This window comes from Castor canadensis, chromosome 2, assembly GCF_047511655.1.
Source record: "Castor canadensis chromosome 2, mCasCan1.hap1v2, whole genome shotgun sequence".
Classification (NCBI taxonomy): domain Eukaryota; kingdom Metazoa; phylum Chordata; class Mammalia; order Rodentia; family Castoridae; genus Castor; species Castor canadensis.
Genome location: NC_133387.1, coordinates 25,161,089 through 25,182,610, shown reverse-complemented (window position 1 = coordinate 25,182,610; position 21,522 = coordinate 25,161,089). Strand labels below are relative to the sequence as shown.

General features: G+C 42.4%; 1 long non-coding RNA gene across 1 annotated transcript in view; it reads left to right on the top strand.

Annotated features, from left to right (window-relative positions):
- Nucleotides 1–21,522, top strand: part of LOC141419814 (uncharacterized) — a 28,257-nt gene that overhangs the window by 289 nt on the left and 6,446 nt on the right. Inside the window, exon 2 of the long non-coding RNA XR_012444540.1 lies at nucleotides 4,699–4,756. This is a non-coding gene — a long non-coding RNA (uncharacterized lncRNA). The remainder of the gene's footprint in view (nucleotides 1–4,698; nucleotides 4,757–21,522) is intronic.

Genomic DNA, 21,522 nt, shown 5'->3' with positions numbered 1-21,522 from the left:
AATCCAAAATAACTTACAGCCTGTCTCTAGTGAGCCTCCCTTTTCTGCTAAGTCCTGACAGCCAAAAGTCTCTAGTTCTACCTCTTGTGATGCTCTAACTCCAGAATATATATGCCTAATGTCTCTAGGATCATTCTCGAATTGGATTATATTTTCGAATAAAAAATCAGCAGTCTAGACCAAAAGACGTGGCTCAAGCGGTAGAGCACTTGCTTTGTGAGCGGGTGAGGCTCTTAATTCAAACCCCAGGACCGCCAAGAAAAAAAAAAAAAAAAAAAAACAGCAACCTAACGTTTCTTAATTCACAAATGAAAATAGAATCTTGGAATCTGTACTATGGAGAAATTTGGCACTAAAGGTAGCAGCCTATGAAAGGGTTTTCCGACGTTACTCCTTTGTGCTAAAAATAACTGCCATTATTTGATGGACACTTGCACAATATGTAAAAGATTATAGTTACAAGTTATCCATCTCCTTAACAACCTTGCCAAATGAATCATTTTAAAGAATGAGAACAAGGAAAGCTACACAGTTGTTTTGTTGTTCCTTTGTTTGTTTTTTGGAGTACTGGGGTTTGAACTCAAGGACTTGTGCTTGCTGGGCAGGTGCTCTACCTCTTGAGCTACTCCACCAACCCAACACAGTTCTCAAATAAAGTTAGGATTTGAATCCAGATCACATTTGATCCAAAGGCAAATAGTACAATCCCTATCATCCTATGTGATAATTTGCTTCTGAATTGTCAAATTTTAACTACCAACACCACGACGAAAAAACTGTTATTGTTGAGTTGATAAGATTTCAGCCAATGAAAAGAAACTTGATATTTAAGGTACCTAATTCATTCATTCATGACTGTACTAAGACCACCTTGTTCTCTGCGCTTATGGTATTTACAATGTAATTGCAAAGAAAAAACAAGCAATTCAATGGGGTGTAAAAAGTTGTATGGATACCCACAAAAAAAACACTGGTGTTGCACATCCTACCTCTACTTTAAAAACATCATAGAACCTTAATATAAGAACTAAAACTATAAAATTCTTGGAAGAAAACAGGTATATATATTCATGACCCTGGATTTAGATATGATATAAAAAACAAAAAAAAAGATAAATTGGATTTCATCAAAACCAAACAATTCTGATCTGGAGACATGGGTCAAGCAATAGAGTGTCTGCCTACCAATCATGAAGCCCTGAGTTCAAACCCCAGTACCAAAAAAAAAAAAAAAAAATGCTAAATATGGCTGTATGTCAGATATTTATCAAGAAAACAAAATGAGCAAAATTATACATCTGATAAGTAATTAGTATCCATAATATATAAAGAACTCTTGTAATTCAACTGTGAAAAGACAAATAACTTTTTTTTTTTTTTTTTTTTGCAGTACTGGGGCTTGAACTCGGGGCATTCACCTTAAGCTACTCTACCAGCCCTATTTTTGTAGAGGGTTTTTTGAGATGGGGTCTTGCAGAACTATTTCCCCAGGCTGGCTTCGAACCACAGTCCTCCTGATCTCTGCTTCCTGAGTTGCTAGGATTACAGGTGTGAGTCACCAGTGCCCGGCAATAACTCAGTTTTTAAGTGAGAAAGAATATGAATAGATGCATCCCCAAAAAGGATATGTAAATGCATGTAAATGATGGTCAACATCATTGGTTAGAAGGGAAGTACAAATCAAAACCACAATGAGCTGGGTGTGGTGGCAACACTACTGTAGTCCAGCTACTCGAAAGACTGAGGTAGCTTTAGCCCAGGAGTTTGAGGCCAGCCTGGAAAAAATAACAAGACCTTGTCTTTTATGAGAAAAACAACACAATGCATCCTGGAGACTCTGAGTTCCATCCCCAGGATCACCCCCCCAAAAAAATTATGTGATTAAGAATTATTAAAATACCATATGAAGGGCTGGAACTCAGTGGTAGAACACTTGTTTAGCATTTAGGAGGCACTGGGTTCAATTCCAGAACAATAAACACACACATATGCACACACACATGGTGGGGAGAGAGAGAGATTTGGCCAATAGTTGCAAAATAAGTAACAAATTGGAAAGTCTGTAAGCAAGAGGAGAAAATATATCCCAAAGACCGAAAGAAATCCATGCCAGCTGGAGGATACTGTTGGCATTAGATAGGAGCAAAATAATATGACTAAACAATGTCCCTCACATCTTTGCATCCTTAAGCCATTGCTTAATACATCACAAGCACACAGCAAATGTTTTGTGACTTGTCTCTTAGCTCCTTGCACATTTCTCCTTAGAGAAATTATTCCAGGTGCAACACCAAATATCTTGGGCAGGGAAGGTGGCAGGAACAGAAATAAGAAACTTGTAATAATCCTGGTGAGGAGTGATGGTGGCATAACGGATGGTGTTGACAGTGAGGATGGAGGTGGTGAGATGTGGTGAGATGTAACATGAATTTAGGAGGAAGAATTTTGAGGTGGTGGTTGTTTGGATTACAGGGTATAAGGGAGAAAGAAGAGAACCCAGGTTTCTGAGACATAGAACTCAGAAGAAACAGCTTTTTGGGGAGTGAGGAGGGATGCAAGCGAAGAGAACTTAATCATCACCCTGCTGAGTATTGCTGCCATGGAAGCTGCTATAAAAGCTTAGATCTGTCATGGGATACTTGCAGTGAACCTCAGGTCACAATAGTAAGCACAATAGTGGCCCCTCAGATAGTCGGCCTGTTCTGAGTTAGCTGTGCCATTAATGTAGACCAAAACATTTGTGTCTTTCTACAACGTCAGAATTTATTGAATAGCAACAGATTCAAAAGCTACCTCACTTTCATCAGCTTTATTTTTGTTTGTTTGTTTGTTTGGTGGTACTGGGGTTTGAACTCAGAGCCTCCTGCTTGCTAGGCAGGTGCTATAGCACTTAAGCCACTCCACCAGCCAGTTTCATCAGCTTTACTTCACCAAGTACTCCTGGATTCACTTGACTTGTGATAATGGCAACTGCAAGTTCGTTATTCCATTCCAATCTTAATTACTAATATCTACATTCAAATCATATATTGTACTTTACACTATTACATGTAGGTTAGCGAGAGCTGAAAAAGAACAAAGAGACTATAGGAGTTAAAGGGCCAATGCAGAGTCAATACAGAGACAAAACAGATGCAAAGAGTCACTGCAGGTATTCAAGAATTGGGTTAACTGACCAATTCTGGAGAGGTCCTGGCAAAGGGTCACAATGGTGGTATCAAAGTAGGCAGGCATCGGTAGCAGGGAGGAACATGCAGAGCTGAGGACATGTGGAAGTTCATCCCCTGGCCATCACCTGGGCAGATGCCATGACATGTACACTGAAGTGGCCTGTGATAGGTGGGTATGCCTTGCGGCCGTCTGAGATGAGCCTTGAATGAAGTGATTGCAGCACTCATTGGTCTGGAATGTCCAATAAGCTCACGGTAGCAGCTGCTTCGTAGCATCAGCAAGTCCCTTATCCATCTATGCCTTATAGTTGTGCTGGGCAGATGGTGGTTAACAAGATGCCATGTTAGTCAACCTTCACATTTGTACCAAAATGAAGTACCCCAGGACAAGCTCCTGCTCCCACAAAATGGAGTAATTCAGGACAAGTCACAGCCAGAAAACTGAAGCTCTATACTCCTCCTTCATTTTCTTCTCTTGCCCCTTGATACTGAGCCCACCATCCTCCAGACCCCAGGGTCTCGTAGAGAAGTTGAAAAGGCAGTTTGCAGCAAAGGCCAATGGTTTTACCCCCATCCCCTCTCCTCTTGTTTGGGTTGTTTAAATTTCCATGAGTTTCTTAAAGGAATGCTCTTTTTTCCCTAAGATAATTCAAACTGAATTTTTCTTACTGCCATCAAGAGTTTTAATGAGGTTGGTAGAGTGGCTCAAGTGGAAGAGAGCCTGCCTGGCAAGCACAAGGGCTTGTACCACCAGAAAAAAAAAAGTTTCCATGAATACTCCACACAGGCTGTCATGACAACATACTATAGACTGGGTGGCCGATGCAATGAGAATTTATTTTCTCATAGTTCTGGAAGTTGGAAGTTCAAGATCAACATATTATCATGGTCAGGCTCTGGTGAGGACCCTCTTCCTAGTCTCCAGGTGTTCACCTTCGTGCAGTACCATATGGCAGAGAGAGAGCTGCCTCTCTTGTCAGGCCACACTACATTCCTCTCCTCCACCCTGTGAACTCATTTATTTTTTTTCCTTTAGTGGGACTAGGATTTAGTACTTGCAAGGTTTCACACTTGCAAGACAGGCAGTTGAGCCATGCCTCCAGTCCATTTTACTCTGGTTATCTTTTGGAGATGGAGTCTTGCAAACTATTTGCCTGGGCTAGCCTTGAACCTTGATCCTCCTGATCTCAGCCTCCCAACTAGCTAGGATTGTAGACATGAGCCACACTTACCTGGCTCTCATGTAGTCTTAATTAACCTCCTAAACACCCAGTTCCAGATATAGTCATATTGGGGGTTAGGGTGTCAACATATGAATTTGGGGGGGGATACAATTCAGTCCATAGCATTTCCATTGGCCTCAGAAAGCTAGTAGAAGGCCCTCACCCTTGTCTGAAAGAATCAGATAACATCAGACTTGTGGGCCCACAGATGATAGTAAAATTTCAGACAAAGCCAGGCTGATAGCATCAGGGATAGAGATATATTATGTTTCACAAGAAGACAATACCTTTTTTTTTTTTTTTAGATAATATATTTGCATTGGATTTCATGACTCTGCCAAGAACAAGCACAATTTGTCTCAGGTAGGCAAAGGATATTTAAAAGATAAAGGTGTACGCATAAGAATGCTTACCAAAGTGTGGTATACCCTTGTAAAAAAAAAAAAAAGAACATGCTCAATGTCCACCATTAATGCTGAATACAGGATCTGTGCATTCAGTAGATAGTAGCCAGCCATTGAAAATCAAGTGAAAGCCTTTTCATGAATTTTATTTTGTCTGATAGTGATGTGGTGGTGATGTAGGAAAATGTTCTTGTATATATAGAGATATATTCTGAACTATTTAGGGGTGATGTGGTACAATAAAAAATATACTGTGTCTATGTTCTCAGTTCCTCGTACAGTGCTTCAAGAACTCTTGTAGGCCAGGCACCAGTCACTCATGCCTGTAATCCTAGCTACTCAGGAGGCAGAGATCAGGAGGATTGAGGTTTGAAGCCAGCCTGGAAAAATAGTTTGTGAGACCCTATCTTGAAAAACCCATCACACACACACACAGATACACACACAGGAATAGTGGAGTGGCTCAAGATGTAGACCCTGAGTTCAAACCCCAGTTTGCAAGAAAAATAAATTTAAAAACCCAATAAAATAAAATACAAAAAACCCCAAAAAACAATGTTGTGTAATGGTTATGAGGTGATTCATGGACTGCCCTGATAGTGAGAGCTTCGGTATGGGTGACCAGAAAGTCCAACCATGTGAATCCATGTGAGTAGAGGGTTGGCACTTTGGGTCAGAGTTTCCAGGGTGCTCTGGGAAGAAACTGTGGAGGGAGAGGAACTAGAGATGAGTTCAGTCACACGGCATTGATTTACTCCATCGAGAGAGACATCAATAGTGCCCACGTAATGAAGCCCCAACAGAAAATCTGACACCAGAGCTCTGTGGCACTTCCTGGTTCATGACCACATTGAGGTACCTTCCTCCCAGACCTCAGCCAATGTGAATCCTTTATTATAAAAATTTAATCATAAATATAGCACTTTTCAGAGGGTTTTTTCTTCTCTTTTCTTTTCTTGGTGATTCTGGGGTTTGAACTTAGAGCCTCATGCAAGGCGCTCTACCAGTTGAGCCACACCCCAAGCCCTTTTTTGTTTGTTAGAGACAGGGTTTCTCTCCATGTAGCCCTGGCTGGCCTTGAACTTGTGATTCTCCTGCCGTAGTCTCCTGAGTGCTGGGATTACAGGAGGCACCATCATACCCAATTCTTTCCTGAGTTCTATGAGTAATTCTAGCAAATTATTAAAAATAACTTAGGGAATTATTTAGGGAACCCCTGAATTTACAGGCAGTTGGTCAAAAGTGCAGGTGGCATGGGAACCACCCAATTGAGGCTGACATTTGAAGTAAGGGCAGGGGTGTGGAGGACTCAGCCCGTAAACCTCCTGAGTCTGACACTAACTCCAGGTAAATAATATCAGAATTTAATTGCACATCACCCAATTGAGATGGAAATGGAATCAGTGATTGAATTTAACATCCATAGGCAAAAACAAACAAATGAACAAACAAATAAAACGTGTTTACCATTTTTTCTACTTTTATATATGTTTGAAATTTTCCAAGTTAAAAAAAAAAAAACTCCAGAAGTTTGGGGTTAGGTCAGCAATAGAGCACTTGCCTAGCATGAACAAGGCCCTAAGTGTGTCGCCCCACCCCCCAGCACTGCAAAGAAAAACAGTTCAAAACTGGAGACACAGAAATATCAATATTATTTTTTGAGATGGGAGTCTCACTGTGTTTCCCAGGCTGATCTCAAACTACTGGGCTCAAGCAATCCTCCTTTCTCAGCCTCCCAAGTGCCGGGACTACAGGTGTGCACCACCTGTTTAGCTACAACCATATCAATTTTTATTTATTGACATGAAAGGATGTCTGAGGAGTATTAGTGGAAAAAGAGACAAATTATGACTGGTGGAGTGGCTCAAGTGGTAAAGCGCCTGCCTAGCAAGTACAAGGCCCTGAGTTCAAATTATAAAGCAGCATGTAAAAACACCCATTGATATGAAAATGTATCTATACTTGTACATAGATAAATGTCTGGGAGAATAGCCTTTGTGGCATCTATCACTGTTGATGCATCCTATTTTTTTATTTTTGGCTACTTCCTCCATTAATGTGTAAGCCTCATATAGACATAGACTTTGTGTTGATATTGCCATATGGTGCTTTATTTTACCTTATATTTTGTCTTAGACAAAGTCTTTCTATGTTGATCAAGCTGGCCCAAGTTTGTGATCCTCCTGCTTCAGCCTCCTGAATGCTGGGATCATAGGCATTCAGGGATTACATGTCTGACTTTCCCCAGCACTTTTTTTTTAAAGTGGGACTTGAACTCAGGTCCTATACCTGGAGCCACTTCACCAGCCCTATTTTTTTTTTGAAGGGTTTTTTGAGATAGGGTCTCGCAGAACTATTTTGCCCAGGTTGACTTCGAACCTTGATCCTCCTGATCTCTGCCTCCTGAGTAGCTAGGACTACAGGCCTGAGCCACCAGCACCCGGCTTCCCAGTACTTTGGTGTCTGGCCTGTGGTAGACACAAAACAAATAATTTGTTGAATGCGTTAATGTTTATATTCTTTGAATTTTTCTTTATAATGTTTATTTATATTTTCAACAAGCATCTTTTATCAAAACACAGTTTTTTCCTTCAAACAATGACACTATAAACTTGAAGAGTTATAATTGTCAGGGGCCAGTGTTGACTGAATCCTGGTGACTGCTTGCCAAGAAGGTTACACAGCCCCATCTTCTTCTGGTCCAACTTCTCCTAACTTGTAGATCCTTAGGGCACATAATTTAGATGGAATTCTTCCCTCCACAACCTGAGACAGGTGTAAACCCAGTAGTGAGCAAATCCTTTTTCCTCAGTTGAGCCCACAGTGGAGGTTCACATGCTGAGGACATCTACCTTTGGTTCTCCAGCTCAGAACTGCCCAGAGTCACAGCCAACTGTTCCCTGATCTCTTTTACAAAGCAAATGGAACTGGTGGGAGGGGCTGGCCTGGAAGATGAACAGAGATGGTGAGTGCTACAGAATAAGCAGAATACAAGTTCACTGCCTTCAGTCAAAATGCAGCCTTGCTTAAAGATTTAAAGTATTGGCTAGCACTGGTGGCTCATGCCTATAATCCTAGCTACTCATGAGACAGAAATCAGGAGGATCACGGTTTGAAGGCAGCCCAGGGCAAATAGTTTGTGAGACTGTATTTCAGGGACACACACAAACACACGGGCTGGTGGAGTGGCTCAAGTGGTAGAGCATCTGCCTAGCAAGCATAAGTTCCTGAGTTCAAATCCCAATGCCACCAAATAAATAAATAAAAGATTTGAAGTACCGGAAAGCACTGAGTAGATTGAAGTCTCCTGAACATGTCAAAATGAAGTTCATTTCCAAAAAGGAAATACAGTACAGAGAACCCAGTGGAAATAAAAAATAAAAACATACAGTTCAATAAAGGGCCCCTAACCCTTTCTCCTTTGTCACTCGTAGTCTTCACTCTTTTCTTTCTTTTTTTTTTTTTTTTTGGTAGTACTGAGGTTTGAACTCAGGGAATTGCAATTGATAGGCAGACATTCTGCCACTTCAGCCACTCCACCAGCCCTTTTTGTGATGGTTTTTTTTCTAGATAGGGTCTTGAGAACTATTTGCCTGGGCTGGCTTCAAACTGCGGTCCTCCTGCCTCCTGAGTAGCTAGGATCATAGGTGTGAGCCACCAGCACCCAGGCAAGATTAATTTTAAAATTCATATTATATGGTTTAACTGACACTGAGCCCAGTTTGCTTGAAGGTATTAAGCAATTTCTTAGTGCTGGTGTGATAAAGGGCCAGCACTCCTTTATCTCCTTCCTTCCTTCCCTCTCCCCCTTTCCTCTCCTTCTTTCTCTCCCCCCCTTCCTCCACTCCCACTGTGTGTGTGTGTGTGTGTGTGTGTGTGTGTGTGTGTGCGCGAGCACCTGACTAGTAAGAGCAAAGCCTTGAGTTCAAAACCCAGAAAAGGGCTGGAAGTGGTTTAAATGGTAGAGAGCCTGCCTATCTAGTGCAAGGCCCTGAGTTCAAACCCTAGTACCACACAAAAGATCCCCCCCCCAAAATAAAGGAAATAAAGAAAGAAAAAAGAAAACATGGTCATCTCTATTTTGTTTCTTTCAAGATTATTTTGGCTATCCTTTAATTAAATATGAATTAGAATCAGCTTAGTCCATCTTGTGTTGCTATAACAGAATAACTGACACTGGACAATGTATAAAGTAAACAGGGCTAATTTTGCTCATGATTCTGATGTTCAGAAACTGCAAACCATATGATGTACCCATATGTCAGAGAAGCAGAAAGACAACTAGCTGTGTTGCAGAAGAGGTGTGGGTGCGTGCAAGGAAGCAGGGAGGGGTCAGGCTTGCTCCTTCTATAAAAACTTGCTCTCAGAAAATAATTTACTCCTGCAAGAGCTAACCTACTAATGCCCTCATGAGAGTGGTCACCACCCAGTGACTTCCCACTACTCCCACCATCTTTTACCATTACAGTGGGTACCAAGTTTCTGGCATATGAACCTTTGGTAGAAAAAAAACCAGTTTGTCAGTTTCTACAAAGTTGTCTGCTGGGATTTTTTTTTTTTTTTTGATCCCTATATCTGGAATGACGTAGCTGGGATGACAGGCATATGCTTGTTTTGTTGAGATGGGGGGGTCTCACTAACTTTTTGCCAGGGCTGGCATCAAACTGTGATCCTCCTGATCTCCACCTCCTGAGTACTAGGATTACAGGTGTGAACCACGTGCCTGGCTGGCTGTTGGGATTCTGATGGGTTGAACTGAATTGATGGATTTGGAGGATGGTGCCATCATAGCAATGTTAACCTTATGATCAGCATATGAGATGTTCTTCCAGTTATTTACATCTTCTTTAGTTTCTTTCAACAAAGAAATGTTTTTCAGTTTTCAGAGTACACATTTTGTACTTACTTTATTAAATTTACCTCCATGTGTTTTTTTCTCTCGTTGACACAATGGTAAATGGAATTTTTTTCTTAATTTTGTTTTTGGATTGTTCATTTTAAGTGTATGGAAATACAGTTGGCTTTGTATATTGATCCTGCATTCTACAATCCTGCCGAATTCATTTAGTAGTTCTAATAGTTTTTAAGTGAATTCCTTAGGGTTTTCCATGTAAAGTATTGTGTCATCTGCAAACAGAGATAGCTGCACTTGTTCCTTTCCTATCTGATGTCTTTTCTTTTTTTTCTAGTTGACTCTGTCAATGTAAATGAATTAAGGGTGAAGATCTAGGAGAACCCATTCCACCTAGCTGAGGGAAGGTAGAATCCAGCATTAAATGTATGTATTATTTAGAACACCAAGAAAAATCAGAACAGTTAGGGGATGAATATTTGAATACATGTTCAAGTTTGTAGGATCACTATTCACAATTGCCAAAAGGTAGAAGCCACCCAAGTGTCAATTAGGGGATGAGTGAATAAACCAAATATATACACAATGGAATATTATTCAACCTGAAAAAGGGAATAATATTCTAATATGTATTACAACACAGACATGAACCTTGAGGCCGTTATGCTAAGTTAAATAAACTACCTACAAAAGACCAGTGTTTTATGACAACACTTACATAAGGCCTCTAGAGATGTTGAATTCACAAAATCGTTAAGTAGAATGGTTTTTTCAAGATAGGGTCTCCTGAACTATTTGCCTGGGGCTGGCTTTGAACCGTGAACCTCCTGATCTCTGCCTCCTGAGTAGCTAGGATTACAGGCATGAACCACTGGCACCTGCATAGGAGGCCTTCTGATTTGCTCAAAGGGAGTAGTTGGAATCTAGGTTCAGCTGAGCTTAATCCACTTCTTTGGTTTAATTAATGGAAATGGTTATTCTCTGAGGACTTTTCTGCTCAGGGGATCACCCTACTCCCCAAGCCAACACTACACAGGAACTGAGTCAGAGGGACAGGCTGTGTGACTGTCAGTGTGTTTCTGTCACAGCATATGGGCTTTTCTGGGTCACCAGGATTTAGGATGAATTGTACTATGTCTCTCAGCATGGGTTACAGTTAGGCTTCATTGGGGAAAGGAAAATCCTACAAGGTTGAGTCGCCAAGAAAAAAGGAAAAAGGGGCTCACGTACTGAGGTCAGGTGCTCGGCTGGATCCACAGGACAAGTGTGTGCTGTCTGGAAGAGACACGAGCTCTCTCTGTTCTATCCTGTCACAGAGCAAACGTAAGAAAGCACCTGTGAATGGCGGACCCGTGGGTTACACGGTTGGGGATGCGGGGGCCGGGTGTTCAGAGATGCCAGAAACTCCAGCTCCGCAGAACTTGGATGCTGTGGGAGGGCGTGGTCACCCTGCGGGAGGAGGAAGCCCGCCCCCCACAGGGGGCGGAGCTTGACGCAGCCCCGCCCACTGGGGGGGCATCCCAGTTCCCACCAGCAGGTGACCCCTCAAGGAGAAACCAGGGTTGGTTCCGGGCAATTTTGCTCATTTCACCACAGTTTCTGAATTCAACAGTAAACATAAAACACGATTATACTATAATGTTATTTTTTTCTGCTCTCTGTCTTTTTCCATTTGAAGAATCAATAATTTGCCTACTATAATTGCCTGTGTCTTGTGTCATTTTCAAAAAGTAGCTCTTACAAGGGATATGAACAAGCTATTAAAGAAACACAAATGGCCGTTATGTACAGAAGAAGATGCTAAGCCTCTCCAGTAGTCAATGGAATGCATTAAAAAGCCATAAAGTAGCATTTTCCTTTTCAATGTCCACATTGAAAAGGATTTATGTATGTTGTGAAGGTTATGGGGAAAGGAGTGTCTTGCAGTTCTGAAGGGCATCCTGGCAATATGTGCTGGAATTCTGAATCTCTATACTCTCCAACTAATAAACTACTTACTAGTAATTTACTTCAAAGAAGTAATCTAAATGAGCTATGATGCACATACAAAATTTGGTGACACATTATCTACATAAGCAGGAACCTAGTGATAGGTAATTAAATTGTGATGCAAAACAGAGTGGAATACTATGTATTTATGTCAGATGTGGTAGTGCGACTCTGTAATCTCAGTGCTCAAGAGGCTGAAGACAGGAGGATCACCTGTTCTAGGCCAGCCTGGGCTACCTAGCAAAACACTGTCTTGGACTGGAGGTGTGAAAGTGGTAGAGCACCTGCCTAGCAAGCACAAGGCCCTGAGTTCAAATCCAGTGCTGTGACCCCCACCCCCCCCCAAAAAAAAGAAGCCAGGCACCAGTGGCTCACGCCTGTAATCCTAGCTAGTCAGGAGGCAGAGATCAGGAGACTCTCACTTCAAACCAGCCCCAGACAAATAGCTTGTAAGACCCTAGCTCGAAAATACCTAACACAAAAAACAGGGCTGGTGGAATGACACAAATGGTAGAGCGTCTGCTTAGCAAGCATGAGCAGTACACACACTGAGTTCAAAACCCAGTACTGCCAAAAAGAAAGAAAAGGAAAACCAATACTATGAAGTCACAATGAAAATGATGTGTACTATCACACTCCAGTGTAATATGGTTATTTTATACATTTTAATCTCTGAAATTACAATGGTATTATAATTGAAGGCATGTCAGTTTAATTAACAGCACTTTTTCTTGGGAGAGGGGTTGAACTCAGAGCCTTATGCTTGCAAGGCAGGCACTCAACCACTTGAGCCATGCCTCCAGTCTCATTTTTTCTCTCTTTCTCTCTTTCTTTCTGTCTGTCTCCCCCTCTCTCTCTTTCTTTCTTTCTGGGACTGGGGCTTGAACTCAGGGCTTCATGTTTGCAAAACAGGTGCTCTACTGCTTGAGCCACACCTCTAATCCATTTCACTCTGGTTATTTTGGAGATGGGGGTCTCAAGAACTATTTGCCAGGTCTGGCTTAGAACAGTGATCCTCCTGATTTCAACCTCCCAAGTAGCTAGGATTACAGGCATGAGCTGTTCTGCCAACTTTTTTTTTAATTCTGGCACTGGGGATTGAACTCAGGGCTTGCTAAGCAGAACCTCTACCACTTGAGCCATGAGCCTTTTTTTTTAAGCATGTGTGTGTGTGTGTGTGTGTGTGTGTGTGTGTGTGTTGGATAATTTTTTTAGATAAAGTCTTGCTTTTTTCTAGGACTGGTTTTGCACTGCGATCCTCCTGATCTCTGCCTCCTGAGTAGCTAGCATTACAGGCGTGAGCCACGAGCACCTGGCCAGTTTTTCTTTCTTAATGGCATCTAAAATTATAGTGCAAAGGGCTGGGGCTGTGGCTCAGGGTAGAGTGCATGCCTAGCACATGTGAGGTCCTGAGTTCAATCCCCAGCACTGTAAAAATAAACAAACTAATAAAATAAAATTATAGCATGTCTTACATGTGATAGCATAGTATGTTTGATAAGTTATTGTGCATTTGATGACATATGGCTAAGTGGGAAAATTGGGCTGCCTAACTCTATGTAGTATGTTCCCATCACATGTGACTTTTAAGCTGCTTATATTTGTGCACACAGAGGCCAATAGAGAGCAGGGACCTCTGAGTTCCTTAGGATCCCAGGCAGAATTTCCAGAGCCCCTGCCTAGGCCACAGACCACTGAAACCCTAAAAAGTCCCTGTGGATTTCTGCCAGTTCCCATTTTCTCTCCTGCTGCCTGAGGAGCTGCTTTGCAAGGATTCCTATGGGACTTGCCATCCCTGCACATGTTCAGTGGGACTGCCCGGCACTCACGGGTTATTTTGGGAAGTGTTCAGTACCATTTGGATGTCCCAGGGAGGGAATGGTACACATGCAGTCACAGCTCTCTTCATCTCATTGACTTCCTCTTTCCTTCTCCCACCCTCCTACAGAAGCGAAACTTCCTTTCTTCATCTCCTGCACAGTGTTCAGGGAGGACATTTGCTCCTTTCTGGTACTCTGTCAACTTTTCAAAATGTTTTAAGGTAATATATTGTTAAGAATATTTGAGAAGCCAGGTATGGTGGTTCATGTCTGTAATCCCAGCACTTAGGAGGCCAAGGTGGGAGGATTTTGAGTTCTAGCCTCAGCTACATAGCCAGACCCTGTGGAAAGGGAGAGACAGAGGAAGGGGGAAGGGGGGGAGGGAGGGGGAAAGGGAGAGGGGGAGGAAGAGAGAGAGAGAGAGAGAAAGAAAGAAAGAAAGAAAGAAAGAAAGAAAGAAGAAGGAGGAGGAGGAGGAAGAGGAGGAGAAGGAGGAAGAGGAGGAGGAGGAGAGATAAGAGAAGATGGGCTGGTGGAGTGGCACAAGTGGTAGAGCACCTGCCTAGCAAGCATGAGACCCCGAGTTCAAAACCCCAGTGCTGCCAAAAAAAAAAGTTGAATATTTACAAAAATAAAAAAGACACAGAAAAGATGAGAAAAGAAGGTTTTTGTTTTGTTTTGTTTTTGCAGCACTGGGGTTTGAATTCAGGACCTCACACTTGCTAGGCAGGCACTCTACTTGAACCACTCCACCAGTCCTGTTTTTGTATTGGGTGTTTTTCAAGATATGGTCTCTCAAACTATTTACCCAGGCTGGCTTCAAACCTCGATCCTCCTGATCTCTGTGTCTGCTAGGATTACAGGCGTGAGTCACTGGCACCTGACTTTAATGGGTAGATTTTTCTTTTTGGAGGTACTGGGGTTTGAACTCAGGACTTTGTGCTTGATAGGCAGGCTCTCTACCACTTGAGCCACACCTCTAGCTCCAGAAGAATTTTTGATAAAGTAGTGTGTCATAGTCCATTCAGTCTGCTGTAACAAAATACCACAGACTAGTTATCTTACACACAACAGTGTGGGAGGGGCAGTGCAGTTCTCTGGAGCCTCTTTTGTAAAGACACCAATCCCACTCATTAGGCCTCTGCCCTTGCAACCTAATCACCTTCCAAAGGCTCTACCACCTAATTACTAACACACTGGAGATTAGGTTTCAACATATGTTCACCCAGGGGATGGGGGTGAGCAAACATCCAGACCATAGCACAGGGTGAAAGCTGCACAGTGAGACTGATAGAGAAGGTACTTAAAAAGAGGTGTCTTAATACCAGATATGGTGGTTCACACCTGTAATCCCAGCACTCTGCAGGCTGAGGCAAGAGGATCAGATGTTCAAGGCCAGCCTGGCTGCATAGTGAGTTTAAGGGCAGCCTGGACTATGGGCACTGTCTCACCAACAGCAACAACAAAAAAGTGACTTTTTAGGTGCTACATTAGTCTGTTTTATGTTCCCATAACAAAATACCTGAGCCTGGAAACCTTTATGAAGAAAAGAGGTTTATTTAGTTCACAGTTTTGTAGGCTGAAAGTCCAAACAGCATGGTGCATCTCCAGTGAGGATTCTCAGTTTTGATCACATCATGGAGGGTAGCACCATGGCAGTTGTGTGTATGGGAGGGAGAGATCACATGGTAAGACAGGAAGCCAGGCAGCTTCCTGGAGATCAGGATCACTTTTTTATTATTAACTTCTCTTTCTCTTTCTCTTTCTCTTTCTCCTTCTCCTTCTCCTTCTCTTTCTTCTCTCTCTCCCTCTCCCCCTCACCCCGCTTCTTTCTTTTTGAAACAAAGCTTTCACTTTGTAGCCCAGGCTGGTCTCAAACTCATTATCCTCCCGCCTCTGCCTTCTCATTGCTGGGATTACAGACACTAAGCTGGCCTCACTGTAGTATGTCATACAGGCATCTAAAGTGCTTTCATCATACTCGCTCCTTATCATCCCTTCTTTTCCCCCTCCCCTTCCCACCAATCCCCTTCTTTTTCCCTAAGAGTCCTCATCCTACTTTCTTGTCTCCCCCCACACACATTCCACGTATGAGAGAAAACGTGCACTACTTGTCTTTCTGAGTCTTATTTTACTTACCTGGCTCCAGTTAAGTGGAGCCAGGTAAGTGAAAACATGGCTCCGGTACCACCCATTTTTCTGGAAATTGTGATTTTGCTCTTTCTTGCTGAACAAAACTCCATCATGTACGTATACCACAGAACTCACCTCTTAAAGATCCTACTCTTCTCAATGCCACCACTCTGGAAACACATTTCCAGCTTATGAACCTGTGGGGGACAAATCACACCCAAATGATAGGAAGTGCTGACTAGCTACCACCAACCACAGTGCCAAGAGCTCTTCCCTGGTCTGGGTGGTAGCCTGGACACTGATTTTACCCCTAACCCAAACTCACTAAAATATTTCTTCCAGGGCTGGGGTTTAGCTCAGTGGTAGAGGATTGTCTAGCATGTAAACAGCCTTGGGTTTTATCTCCAATACTGAATAAACAAAATTTCTTCCAGACTAAATCAAACTTAAAAAGTTTTGCTCTGCAAAACACTGATAAGGTAACGAAATAACAACACACAAGGATGTTTGCAAATCACAAATCTCATGAAAAATTTGTATCTACAATATATAACAAATTCAAAATCAGCAATAAGAAACAGATGAGCAAGCCAATTTAATTTTTGTTTTTGGTTTTTTAATTTTTTTGGTGGTGCTATTGTGATTTGAACTCAGGACCTTGCACTTGTAGGCAGGCGCTCTACCACTTGAGCCACTACTCCACCAGCCCAAACAAGCCAATAAAAACAGTCAAAAGACTTGAAAAGACAATTCATGAAAAAGTATATTATATAGAAGAAACACAAGCACTTGAAAATAACGTCATTAGCCATTAGGGAAATTCAAATTAAACCCATGAAGAGATACTATACATATCATAATGGCCGAAGTACAAAATATTGACAACATCAAGTGTTGACAGATGTGGAGTAACTGAAACACATTGCCGACAGGATTGAAAAATGGTGCAGCCACCTGGAAAACAGTTTGGTAACTTAATGCTAAATATAAACCTACCATATGACTCAGCAATTCTACCCTTGAAATCCTATGAGCACACAGAACCCTGCCTGTGAACGTTTACAGAAGCTCAATCCATAATTGCTAGAGGCAACCCAGGTGTTCATCAGAGGCTGAAAGTGTCAACAAACTGGCACGTCCATTCAATGGGACCCTAGTCAACCACAGAAAGGAACAAACTAATGGCCAGACATGATGGTTCATGCCTATAATCCCAGCACTATGGAGGCTGAGGCAAGAGGATCTCAAGTTTCAAGTCAGCCTGGGTTACATGGCAAGATCTTGTCTCAAAAAAAATAAAATAATAAATAAGATCAATATTGCCAAATGTTAATTTATGACTCAGAACAAGGATCACAAGTTTAAGGCTGGCCTGGGCTACATATCAAGACTCTCTCAAAAACCAAAACATAACAAACATGACATAAATTATAACAAAATGAGATACAGCTTACAATAATGGCTGAGAGCTGGTGGGGATGTCATCTGAGGGAAATGCTCTGGACACTTTTAGCAATTTCCACAATCAACCCCTGCACTCTGTCCTTTGAAAACCCCAGGAAGGACAGACTCACAACAGAAAAAGAACATGCGTCCGAGGGAGGCACCAGGCTGCCATACACTCCTTGTCAGTAAGAATTGGAAGGGTTACAGGGTCAGCTCCTCCTCCCCTACATCTTTCCCTCTGGTAGGGAGGTAGCCAAGAAAATGGCAGCCAGGTAGCCATGGAAAGACCAGGGAGTTAGATGGAGCCAAGGTTCAGTGGTAGCCAAGGTCATCATCCAGTAATGCAGGTGGCCTGGGATACGCACTGCCCACTGGTTACAGTCCCCGGCCTTCCCACCAACACTGAGTGGTTTGGTCAGCACCAGATGCTGAGAACTTCTTCCTGGACAATATATGGGTGGTATTGCTATGGTCACCTAGAAGTGTCCTTTTCCAAGAGGCCGTGCCAAGCAGTGCTACTTCTGGCAAATAGATTTTTCATTCAGCTCTTTTCATTAATCAAATCCTAGGACCTAGTCTTTTCTTTATTGTACTCTAATTAATTATTGGTGATACGGTTTAATTTTCTATGGTTAAATGGTTGAGATTGCTAATTGCCTCTGGTTTAATTCCCTCCTTGTAATATATTACTGTAATAGAACTGTTAGCAGACACGTGACTAAACAGAAAGACTACGTTTCCCAGCCTCCTTTGCACCTGGGTGTGGCAAGACATGCTAAATTCCAGCCACTGGGATGTTAGTGTAAGTGTCTGCAGCAGCTTCCAGAAACTTGTTTAAAAATATCTGGCAAATGCCCACTTCCTTCTTCACCCCTTCAGCCATCTGGTTCCCTGGAAAGCCACTATTGCCACTATAAAAAAAATGACTGAAATAAACAATTTAAAAAGAGGAAAAACAAACTTTGTGTTATGGTTTCTGAGATTTCAGTCCATGGTCACTTGGCTCCATTGCTTCTGGGCCCATGCATGGCAAGGCAGAGCATCAGGATGGCAGGAACATGCAACAGAACAAAGTGGTTCACCTTGTGGCAGACAGGAGGCAGAGAGTGACAAAGCGTCCAGGAACAAGAAATATCCCTCAAAGGCATGTCTACAGTGACCTACTTTCCCCACCCCCCAATAGCCCATTCAGCTATGAACTCATCAATGGCTTGATCTATCCGTGAGGTCAGTGCCCTCAAGATACAATCATCTCTGAATAGTGCCACCATCTGGGGACCAAGCCCTGAACACATGAACCTTTTGGGGGACATTTCCTATCCAAACTATAACAGCCACCATCTTAGATCATGAGGTGATTTTAGGAATGGAGGTTTGCAGAGCAGAGTGAGTGTTCAAATCTAAGAGCCCATGGATGGAATAAAGACATCTGTTAACTTGAGCGGAATTACTTTCACTAATTTTAACTGAACTGTATCATGTCCTTCAGTCATAAAAGTATTAAAAAATATTTTCATATCAAGGGTCACTTGCAGGTATGATGATGGATCATTATGCACATGGCCATTTGGTTATTAGATCTCCCATGAGAACTTCTTTAATGCAGTAACAGGAAAGTACATAAATAGCCATATCAAAACTTAAAAGCTGGTGACTCATGCCTATAATCCTAACTTCTCAGCAAGCAGAGATCAGGCTGGCTTCGAACTCCTGATCTCTGCCTCCCGAGTGGCCAGGATTACTGGCGTGAGCCACCTGTGCCTGGCTAAGAGTTCTATTTTTAATTTTTTGGGGAACCTCCATGCTGAGTTCCATAGAGACTGGAATAATTTGCATTCCCACGAGCAGTGACTAAGAGTCACCTCCCTCCCCCTTCTCAGCATTGTTGCTCTTTGTTTTCTTGGTGATGGCCATTCTGACAAGGGAGGTGGAATCTCAGTGTGGTTTTGCTTTGCATTTTCCTGATGGCTAAGGATATTGGACATTTCTTTATGTATTTATTGGCCATTCGTACTTCTTCATTTGAAAAGTTTCCATCCAGTTCATTTGCCCATTTATTCATTGGATTATTTATTATTTTGGTGTTTAATTTTGAGTATGTGGCAAAGTTTTCTCCCATCTTCTAGGCTGTCTCTTCACTCTATTGATTGTTCCTTTTGCTGTGCAGAAGTTTTTGAATTTGATGGAATCCCATTTGTCAGTTCTTGCTCTAATTTCCTGAGCCACGGGAGTCCTACTCAAAAAGTCATTGCCTAGATCGTGAAGGGTTTCCCCTGTGTTTTCACATTTTGTGTACTTTCAAAGTTTCAGGTCTTACATTAAGGTCTTTGATACATTTTGAGTTGGGATGGGGGATTTTTTTTTTTTTTGGCAATACAGGGGTTTTGAACTCAGGGACTCACACTTACTAGACAGGTGCTCTACCACTTGAGCCACTCCACCAGCCCTTTTACATGTTGGGTTTTAGGAGATCAGATCTCAAGAACTATTTGCCCAGACTGGCTTTGAACCGTGATCCTCCTGATCTGTGCCTCCTGAGTAGCTTGGATTACAGGTGTGAGTCATCAGCACCCAGCTTAAAATCACAAAGCTATTTTGAAAGAAGCACTTTTTTTGTTTAAGCAGTACTGGGTTTGAACTCAGGGCCTCATGTATGCTAGGCAGGATATTTTTTCCCTCCAGACACTGGTGCTGTTTCTGCACATTTGATTACTTTCTGAGTACTGAACAAGAGGAATTAGCTGAAAAGAACGAATCCACCTTTCATTACCGGAGTAGAGGGGCACCAGCCGCAGTGGAAGATGTAAGAAATGTGGCTACCGGTGAGGATACGTTCGGAAACTTCTCGCTGAGTGCGCACATGGCCGGCCACAGTAGGCCTCCCCCAACGCCAGTGGTGTCTGATGAGATGTGTCCCTTATGTTGTCAGAGGAGACACTACTGCACCCATGACACTAAAACGTCGCACCCAAGCCAGATGGCTCTGGGCGCGGGCTCCGCTCACGTGGTACTGATTGTCCCAGCATGCCAGCTCTGCTCATGGCCTCAAAACTTACACCGATTGTCACCCAAGATCCTGTCATCCTGAAGCCCATGAGAACAGGAGTTCTGAGTACAGCCCTGGCACACAAAGCTGGTAAAGGGAAACAGTTCTTCCTGCTCAGGACACGTAGCTAGACTGTTCTGCATAGCAGCACAGCGCTCCAGGACTTCCTTCCCTTCTGAGTAATTGCAAATATTCCCATCGACGGTTCCAATACCACTGCTTAGAGTTCTTGACCAGTTTCCCATGGTGGATCCTAATTCTTTTTTTTTTTAATTATCATTTTTATTAGCATATATTACTTGTACGAAGGGTTACATTACAATATTTCCATCATAAGCAGTATGCACTTTGATCAATAATCACCTCCTCTATTACTCTTTCTTATCCTCTGTCCCACCTCTACTCTTTTTTTTTTTTTTTTTTTTTTTTGGTGGTATTGGAGTTTGAACTCAGGTCCTTGCACTTGCTAGGCAGGTGCTCTACCACTTGAGCCACATCCCCAGTCCGTTTTTGCTTTTTCGTTATTTACAAGTAGGGTCTCACTGCCCTGCCTGGAACCAAGTCTCACACAGAGATCCTTCTAAGGCCTCCCTCACAGCTGGGATGACAGGCATGACCACCACACTTGGCTTATTGATTGAGATGGGGTCTCAATAACTTTTTGCCTGGGTTGGCCTCGAACTGTGATCCTCCAGATATCCACCTCCCAATAGCTGTGATTACAGGTATGAACCACCATACCCAGCCCCTTATTTTTTGTGTGTGGGATTTTTTTTTTTTTTGTATGTGTGTGGGTTTGAACTCAGGGCTCCATGCTTACAAAGCAGGCACTCTACCACTTGAGCCATTTTCAGTCTGTTTTGCTCTGGTTATTTTGGAGATGAGGATCTCTCTAACTATTTCCCTAGGCTGGTCTTGATCTGTGATCCTCTTGATCTCAGCCTTCCAAGTAGCTAGCATTACAGGTGTGAGCCACAGGTGTCTGGCTTTTTTTTTTTTTAACTTTTAATGAGTTTCATTATGCTATTTCATGCATACATATGATATACTTTGGCCCCATCAACTTCTCCTTCCCCCTTCCACCCTTTTACATTTATGTTGTATATATATGCTTGCTAGACAAGTGCTCTACCACTGAGCCACACCCCCAGTCCTTTTGCTGGTAGTTTGTTTTCTCAGATGGAGTCTCAGTAGCAATCCTCTTGTCTCTGCCTCCTGGGTAGCAGGCTTAGAGGTATCAGTAATCACACCTGGCTGCCCTAGAGTTTTGAAGGGGTGCTTCAGGGGTTCTTCAAATACTTGATTGCAAGATGACTTATTTACAAGAAAAAGAAACATTAATATTTTCAGTTTTGACAATGTGTTAGGATTGTCATTTATCAATTGTCATTCATATCTACATCCAATATTATCAAGATTACTGCAAAAGTCCCACCGTT